This window comes from Arachis ipaensis, chromosome B10 (assembly GCF_059453495.1).
Source record: "Arachis ipaensis isolate K30076 ecotype BB chromosome B10, ASM5945349v1, whole genome shotgun sequence".
Lineage (NCBI taxonomy): Eukaryota > Viridiplantae > Streptophyta > Magnoliopsida > Fabales > Fabaceae > Arachis > Arachis ipaensis.
In genome coordinates, this window is record NC_142435.1 from 122,693,304 (window position 1) to 122,702,592 (window position 9,289).

A 9,289-nucleotide genomic window follows, 5' to 3' on the forward strand; every position below is an offset into this window, starting at 1 on the left:
TACCAACTTATAAGTCGGCTTATCTACTATCACACATCAAACAATGCACCAAACCGAATGCCTATTTAACCGATCTATTCCTTTAATATAAACAATTATGATTCTGAGTATTTGAAAGAGACCTATTTTATTCTAATGCATATCAAAAGTCAAAACTTCAAATTTCTTTTCTGCAATTTATTTTTGAAGGAATTTACCGATTATTCAATTCGAAAAGAATACTCAAACATACTAATTCAAACAAGCTGACACCTATAAATCGAAATCATTTCAAACAAACTGACAATTTTAAGTTAGAGTCACTTTTCAACAAATCGACAGTTATAAGTCAGAATCAATCCAAACAAGCCGAAACCTATAAGTCAGAATCATTTCAAACAAACCGGTAATTATAAGTCGAAATCATCTCCAACAAACTAGCAACTATAAGTCGGAGTCACTTCCAACAAATTGACAGTTATAAGTTAGGATCAATCCAATCAGGTCGACACCTATAAGTCGGAATCACTCTATACAAATCGGCATTTATAAGTCGGAATCAGTCAAAGCAAGATGACATATATAAGTCGGAGACAATCCAACAAATAATCAACTATGAGCTCATCCAAAAATACACTAATATAAGCAACACCTTTCCTAATGACAAGTTTTACCAACTTTATTTTCAAGATTATCAAATTGATCTTGGGGGCTAATCCTCATATTAATATTTAACCATTATTCACAATCACTCTGTTGATCGAAAAAATATTTTCGATAACAGTGAGTTGAATCGAAATGAATTGAGTATGGTTTCTCGAGAAGGTACGCTTGTAAGTCTGAAGTTGGAGGTAATCGGTGCTGATGTGGATTTCGATTGTTTTGTTGATCGAGTAAGCCAAATTGAGTAGGAGATTCGATTCGAAGAATTGAGTAAGGGTTTCAAAAGAGCTGATCGATTAGTTGTGGAAGTGGGAAGTTAATGGCTTTTATTGCATGAGAAGATCATGGAGAATATCTTTGATTATGTAGCGGGAACGGTTACCAAGAGAGACTGCGTTTCAAAATTTGAAATGCCATATTTAATTATAATTAATTGTAAATTAATGAGCAGTTATGTGAGGTTAGCCTATAAATATTAGGAAATCTTAGTGAATAAGGGTTGGAACTTTTACTCAGAAAAAACACTCTAGCACTCTCACATCCCAGTGAATTCCTGAGTTTGCAATCGAGTTACATTTTCTGTAGGGTTCATTCCATCTTCTTCTTTCTTTCAATTTATCCTTTCTGTAAATTTATCAATTCAATTAATTTTACTTTTATTCATCAAGTTTTCTTTATTTCCTTTAATCAATTTATCCTTCTGCCTCTAAATCTTTTATGTTGAAGTCCTTGGATCAAATCGAAGGCATTTTATTGTTTTCCTTTTAATTTCACTGTAACTCTTTCTATATGTTATCTATTTGGTTTTTGAAACTTTAATTTCTAAGTCCTAATCATTAATTTACAGATTTACTTTATCTTTTTTATTTTTAAATTTGGTCTAATCGAAAACGCTTTTGATGCACTTCTAGAAAACTGGTACTCGTACAGAGGAGTAGGTTTCGCTCCCAGACCACTAGATATTGAACAACCATCGATTTGCTAAAAATTGACAAAATAAATTGGCACACCCAGTGGGACAGTTTTAAATCGAAGTGTGTCAAATAAATATTTTTCCAGTAATTGTTGGTGTATGCGATTACGAAGTGGAAAGATCATTTACATGGCTGATGAATTATCAAATGTGAATGGTGGTTCGTCCACCAATGATAGCATACCAGTGTCCATACAACAAGCTGACGTGTCTTCACGTTCAGAAGGTGCAATTGGAACTGAAAGTATAGTCGTTACGACTATTCAAACTGGAAATGTTGGATGTAATACTCATCCACGTGGTCCTGTGCCACCATATCAATCTCCATTAACCGCTGGTTGGTCCCCTTATGGTCTTCCTCCTGATTATACCCCACCGGTGGGTGGTTTTATGCCGCCTGTCTGTTCTGGGAATGTAAATGGAGAGAATAATGTTCAAAACCCACAACATTCCGAGTATTCTCGTGATTATCATGTGGGCTCCACTTCGAATGCTGTGAATTCGATAACAGTATATCGACAACAAGTGGAGGAAAGTCATCATGGCTTGGTCAATTTATTGACTCAGTAAATGACAATAATTCTGAATCCCATGATGGCTGATCATGAATCGAGATTCGAGCGTCTTGCTAGACAAGTTGAGAGGATTGCTCGAATCATCGATTATGATGATGGTGAGAGGCACAATGCCCGAGGAAACAACGAGGAGATAGAAAATATTTTTAAAATGAAAATGATATTCCAAATCGAGAAAATCCTCGTGTGGTTCGTCGAGGTCAAAATGCTGATGATGTTTTAGCCAGATTACGTGGTGGTGAACGTTATCAAGTCACCAGAATTGTAGAAGAAGTACTGAATCGAGTTGGATTGAATGTTGGTTTTATAAATCAACCACATTTTGTGTCTGCATTTCCCCAAGTAGTTCAAATGGCTAAAGTACCAAGAGGGGTAAAGAATCCGAAAATAATCACAAAATTTGCTGGAGAAGTTGGAGAATCAACTATGAACATGTTGCTCGTTATTTGGTCGAGATCGGGAATTTAGCTAATGATGAAAATTTAAAAATGAAATTTTTTCCTTCGTCATTGACGAAGAATGCATTTACTTGGTTCTCAAATCTTATACCAAATTCGATCACAACATGGAATCAGTTAGAAACTACTTTTTACGCTCAATTCTATCGAGGTGAAATGAATGTAGCAGTTACTGATTTGGTGGCTTTGAAACATGAAGATGGTAAAACCATTGATGATTATTTAATACATTTCAAAAATTCTAGAAGTAGATGCTATGTGTCATTACCTGAGAATGAGATAGTGAAAATAGCAACTATGGGATTGGGATTCTATATGCGTAGAAAACTACTTAATGTGCATATTCCCGATTTAGCCCATCTGGCTAAAAAAGTTCGACAGACCGAACTTATGAAAAAAGAAAAAGAAAAATATAGGAGTGAGCAAAGGTCAAAAACTAAACAGCTCACTCGTAAGGAGAAGGTTGCATATGTAACCATGGAATCCTCAGAAGAGGAACTTGATTTTGAAACAGAAGTCAATCTGGCTGAACTTAAGAAAGGTCCTCCATATGTTTGCTCTTTACTGAAAAAGCTTCCTAGTAATGAAAAGTCAAATGATTCAAAACTTAAAAGTGGAAAGAAGTATAGTTTTGATATCTCGAAATCTGGTCAGATTTTCAATGTGTTGCTTAAGGATAAACAATTAGTTTTGCCTGAGGATAGAACTTTACTTTCCATAAAAGATTTAAAAGGAAAGTCTTATTGTAAATTTCATCAAGCAACTAGTCATTCGACTAACAGTTGTGTACGTTTCAGGGATTTGATTCAAGAGGCAGTCATGGAAGGACGTTTGAAATTTGATGATGGCAAAAAGGAGATGAAGGTTGATGTAGATCCTTTCGAGGTTGATGCCAGTTGTGTCGAACCCTACTTGGGGGTGAATATGGTCGGCATGGCTTATGATTTCGATGTGGCTCATGATGATTTTGAGTCACAGGTAAGGTCTGTATACCCCAGAACGGGAGATGGCTTGCTGGATTTCTTGGTTCAGCAGAAGATAAAAGACCGGGACGTATCTCTGTGTCTGCAGTGTAATGTTGTGTTTGATGCTGAAGCGGCAGCAATCTTTGAAAAGGAAAGGATGAAAAAAGAATTGGCTCTTAGGTAGGAGCAAGCACGTCAGAAATAGCCAATTCAACGTGTGGAGGGTTCTAGTTCAAAAATCCCTCAACATGATCTCACCGCACCTTTAAGTCGATCCCAGGATGTAGGTGTTCAGTGGATTAGAAACTGTCAAGAATTCCAAAGGCGTGATTGATGGTGGCGGAAATTGGCGAGTTAAGAATGATTATAAAATATGCGTTGCAAGTAAAGTTCTCAACCAACCAGAAATCCGCTTATCAATTTAGAAGAGTGTCACAGAAATTAAAATTGAAATACTGGGAGTATGACTCCTAGGTCGTCTCCCAACGAGTTGCAGAAAAGTGTGCTATTTTATTAATCAGATATTTTCAAAAAGGTTTGAGTTGAATGGCAGAAAATTAAATTAGAGAATTTATATAAATTTAAATAAAAGCCTTGACTGGGAGTTGATTAGCTGGAAGCCCTATTCTTGTTGGAGTACTCTCAAGATTAATTGACAATTGAGGGTTATTATGTTTAGTTGTCCCTCACTAAGTAAGGGAAAGTTAAACAAGTTGGAATGCTGTTTCTATCCACAAGCTCCAATCCGCTCTTGGGAGGATTGGTGTTAGTGACTAGAGAGCAATCCAATAATAAACCCAATTACAATCTTTCTCTTGAGCATCCCAACTCAAGGGTTCCTTTCCATCAACTCCCCATCAAGTTAGGGAACTACTCGCTCATTGTAAATGTAAAATTCATAACATAAGAAAGGGAATTAAAGAAAGACATGATAAATAATGATCAAAAGATTAATTAAAAATAAAAGTAATTCTTGTATTAATAAATGCTAAAATAATCCAATAGTAAAATTAAGTAAATTAAGGAACATGGAAGAGTAAGAGACAAGTAAAGAGAACGAACTAGAATGTCGAAGTCTTGATGAGGCAATAACTCTTCTCAATATCCCAATGCAAAAAAAAAAAAACAATGAAAATAACAAATCCTAAAAACTATGAATGTGTAGAGAGAAAAAACCTAGAGGAGAGGAAAACTAAATCTGAAAAACTAAAACTATGCGAAATGAATGTTGTTTTTTGGTTTCTGCATGTTCTCTGGCTCTAGTCTGCTTTTCTGAGCCAAAAACTGGGTCAAAATAAGGCCCGAAATCGCCCCCAGCGATTCTGCAGATTATGCAGATCGCGCATGTCACGCGGACGCGTCATTCAGGCGGACGCATCATTCGGCGTTTCGCTTTGCTACGCGGGCGCATTGTCCACGCCTCCGCGTCACTTGTGCAGTTTCCAATTCGCGCGGCCGCGTCATCCATGCGGCCGCATCATTGCGATTTCCTCTCTTCCGCGCGGTCGCGTCATCCATGCGGCCGCGTCGCTTCTCGCTGGTCATCTCCTCAATTTCTTGTGTTCCTTCCATTTTTTGCAGTCTTCCTTTCCAATCTCTAACTCATTCATGCCCTATAAAGCCTGAAACACTTAACACACTGATCACGGCATCGAATGGAATAAAGGAGAAATAAAATACATAATTAAAAGTCTCTAGGAAGCAAGTTTTCAATCATGCAATAACTTTAGGAAGGAATTATAAATGCATGCTTATTTAATGAATAAGCGGGTAAAGATCATGATAAAACCACATAATTAAACACAATATAACCCATAAAATAGTGGTTTATCAACCTCCCTACACTTAAACATTAGCATGTCCTCATGCTTAGTTGAAGGAGATAAAATGAATAAGTAAGAACATGTAAATAAGGTCTTCAAAACAATTACAAATCAAATTCCACTAACCCAATTCTTATAAAGCAAGAGCAGATAAAAATGCAAGAAGATAGCTCATGAAAGCAGGGAACATAATATTTCAAGCATTGAACCCTCACTGACGTGTATGTACACTCCAGTCTCTCTAGTGTATAGGGTAATTACTCTATCCTTCTCTAATAATGATTTCTAGTTTTTGTTCTTCTCCTAACCAATCAACAACATTTAATATACCAATGCAAACATCATGAGGTCTTTTCAAGGTTGTAATGGGGCCAAGGTGAGGGTAAGGATATATATATATATATATATATGGCTAAGTAAGCTTATAAATTGAATCTTTAATTAACCCAAGCTTTAACATAACCTATATATATTCTATATAACTTTTAAAATTCATACCTAGCTACCCAGAAATTTCCTTTCACATTCCATATTCATGTTTTAACCTTTTATTTTAATTTTATCATACATGCATTTACCCTTGAATTCTTAATTTAACATTGGGTAATTTTGTCCCCTTATTTATTTTTTTGAATTTTTTTTAACATAAACATAAACATAAACATAGCTTATCAATGCACATAGATTTTTAATTCTTACAGTTTCTCATGAGTAGGTATCCAAATTCCCAGTATATTATCATGACACATTCCCTTATTATCTTTTGCTTCCACAATTTCCCATACTTAAATAACACACACAATTCTATCTTAAGCTAACCAAAGATTCAATTTGGGGTATATAATTGTTTTTCCGCTTAAGGCTAGTAATGTGGTAGAATATAGAACAAATGGGATTTAAAGGCTCAAAGTGGCTAACAAAGGTAATTGAAAGGGTAGGCTTAATTTGGATAAGTAAGCTAAACAAATAATGGCCTCAATCATATGCAAACATATAAATATAATAAACATTGGACATATAGGATGAAACAAAATATAGATTACAATCATAGAGAAGTAAACACACAAGAATAAAATAATTATGGTTAAATAATGTAACCATTCATAAAGGCTCAAATCTCACAGGTTGTGTGTTCTTTAGCTCAAAAATCATGTTCCAAATACAACTTCAAGAAAATTTAACATAAAAGTTTTAATTAAAATTAGTGAAATTTTGTTCCAAAGATAGGGTCTTAGAAGAAACTTATTGTCTTTTCAATCAAGCAGAACATGCATGCAACTAATCTATTACTATGCAGTTTATCCTATTCTACAAAAGAAAAAATCTAACTAAATATCCTAATTTATTGGTGCTAGGGAAGAGAAATTACCTCCGGAAGTCAGGTACTGACCGACCTCCCCACACTTAAGGCTTTGCACCGTCCTCGGTGCCATCTGTCAGGAACAAAGGTGGGTTGGTAGCAGTATCTCCATCGTCGGGGCCATCGTGGCTCCCTGTGCTGGTAAAGGAAGTGGAGTCCGGGGTATCTGAGTCCTTGAATTTTCCCATGATCAGCTCCTTGAGGTATGTGAATCAGCACTTGTTACGGCGCTCTCTCATCTTAGCTTTCTGTTCATGCCGATCTAACTTTTCAAGTATCTGATGGAGCAGTTGGGCTGTTGTAGGTGCCTGTGGTGTTGAAGAAGGAATATCTTCAACTGGTTCAGTAGGCTGGCTAAAAGTGGCTGCTAGAAATCTAAGGTACTTCCCGTTGGGGACATACTGATCATCCCGTGGAAGCATGGAGTTTGGTGTCCCCAGCTCTGTAGGAGACTCCGGCTGCTGAGACAAGATCTGAGAACAGGGCGGGAAAAGGTAAGTTGCCAGCGATTTGTACGTGTCCCATGGCATTTCGGATATGTCTTGGTAGATTCAGAGGTTGGTCTGTAAGGATGCACCATAGTAGAACGGCCATGTCTGCAGTGAAAGAGGACTCGTGAGTGCTCGGAAAGACGTAATGGGACATAATCTATGCCTATACGCGAGCCTCCAAGGTAAGTGCTGAAGCCAAAATTCCCTTAGGGCGGGTACAATGGTATCCGTAGATCCATCTGCTGCCAGGTAGTGTGATAACTCTGAGAACGGCATCCCAGTCAAATTGGTACATCTGGCGCTTGAGTGCGGCTTCTTGAAAGGCGTCTAATCCTTCTGGAACAGGGGGAAGACCTAAAGCTTTTTGAATGGCTTCATCAGTAATGGGGAATTGCTTCTGACGGACATAGACAGACTGCAGGGTTGGCAGGTGGAAGTTGGAGTAGAACTTGACTACCCAAGAAAGATTGACCTGCCTTGGCTATCTTTGTAGGAAACCCCACCATTGTCTTCGGGCAATTTGCGACTCAACAAAGGTAGCAATATTGGGCGGGAGGAGAAGAAGGTATTCGTTGTTGTAATTCCTTTCAGCCAGGATGGGGAACATCTGCTCACATTAGCGATTGGGGAATCGCGCAGTGTCTTTTGCTGGGAAGGCTTTTCTTTATCATCAACCTTTATGATCCTCTTAATCTTCTTTGTTGAGGGCTTTACCGCAGTTGAAAAGGGTTCTGCCACTAATGCTTTTTTTGTACCTCTTCTTGCTGGTTGTTTGGGGGTAGCTTTCTCCTTTCCTTTCTTGGTGGCCATCCTGAAAAAGGAAAGAGAAAGTAAATTAAATTTACAGAGGTAGAGCAAGGAAGAGGGTGGTGTAAGTGATAATCAATGCACAATAAAGAAGAATGACGTTAACTCATGGTTATGACCACATGGAAAAAGTCATCAATGGAAATATAGCAAGTGCATATGAGGACAAATAAATGCAAGGGGTTTATTGGCATGCAGGCAAAGGCATGAGTAGCATAGATCAAGCATTCAGTGTCCAATTAAAATATGTTATCACTCATAACTAACCATCACGTTTGTATTGACAATTAAATTCAATGAATAAAATAGTAAAGGGAATTTGTGAAAAGCAAGCATTGAATATTAGAGTAGAAAAATGTAAAGAAGTTCATAATGCCATATGGGCTTTTTCACAAACACATAGCATGCATGTAGAAAAAGCTCTTGAAAATAAGAATTTGAACATGCAAGTAATCCCTTAAAAAGAAATATATAATTGTCAAACAAATTTACAACAATTCACAAGCATATAATGAAAAATAATGACTCAAATAAATTTATAACACCAAGTAAAAAGGAAAAAAAAAGGAAGAAAAAGAAGATATGAGTAATGAAAGTAAAAAGAAAAGAAAAGAAGATAACATATAAAAATAAGAAAAATAATAGAAAAGTAAGGAGGGAAGGAAAAAAAAAAAGAAAAACCTTGTTAATGGGGGTGAGAGAGAGTAAAAAGTGAGAAAGAAGGAAGAAGGGAGGAAGGGAGGGAGAAGAAATAAGAAGGGAAAAGAGAAAATAGGATTTGGGGAGAAAAAGATATGATAATTGGAAAATTAGGAAAACTGTGCGGCGCAAGCGACGCGGTCGCGTGGGGCACGCGATCGCGCGACTTGCGCTTAAACTGAATGACGCGGTCGCGTCGGTCACGCGGTCGCATGACCCGTTTTATGCCATTGGCGCGAAGGCAGCCGCGCACTCGCACAACTCTCTGTTCAAAATCATTAAATGCCAAATTTTGGGTGACGCGATCGCATGGGGGATGCAATCACGTGAGTGGTCAATTATTGGGGTACGACGCGGACGCGTGGGGCACGCGATCGCGTGAGAGGGACTGCGCGTCCAGCGCCAGTCCAGCACCACTCTAGCACAACTTTCGGGTGTGCACCACTTTGACGTCGAAATCCTGGTCACGCGGTCGCGTGGGAGGCCATTATTCCAT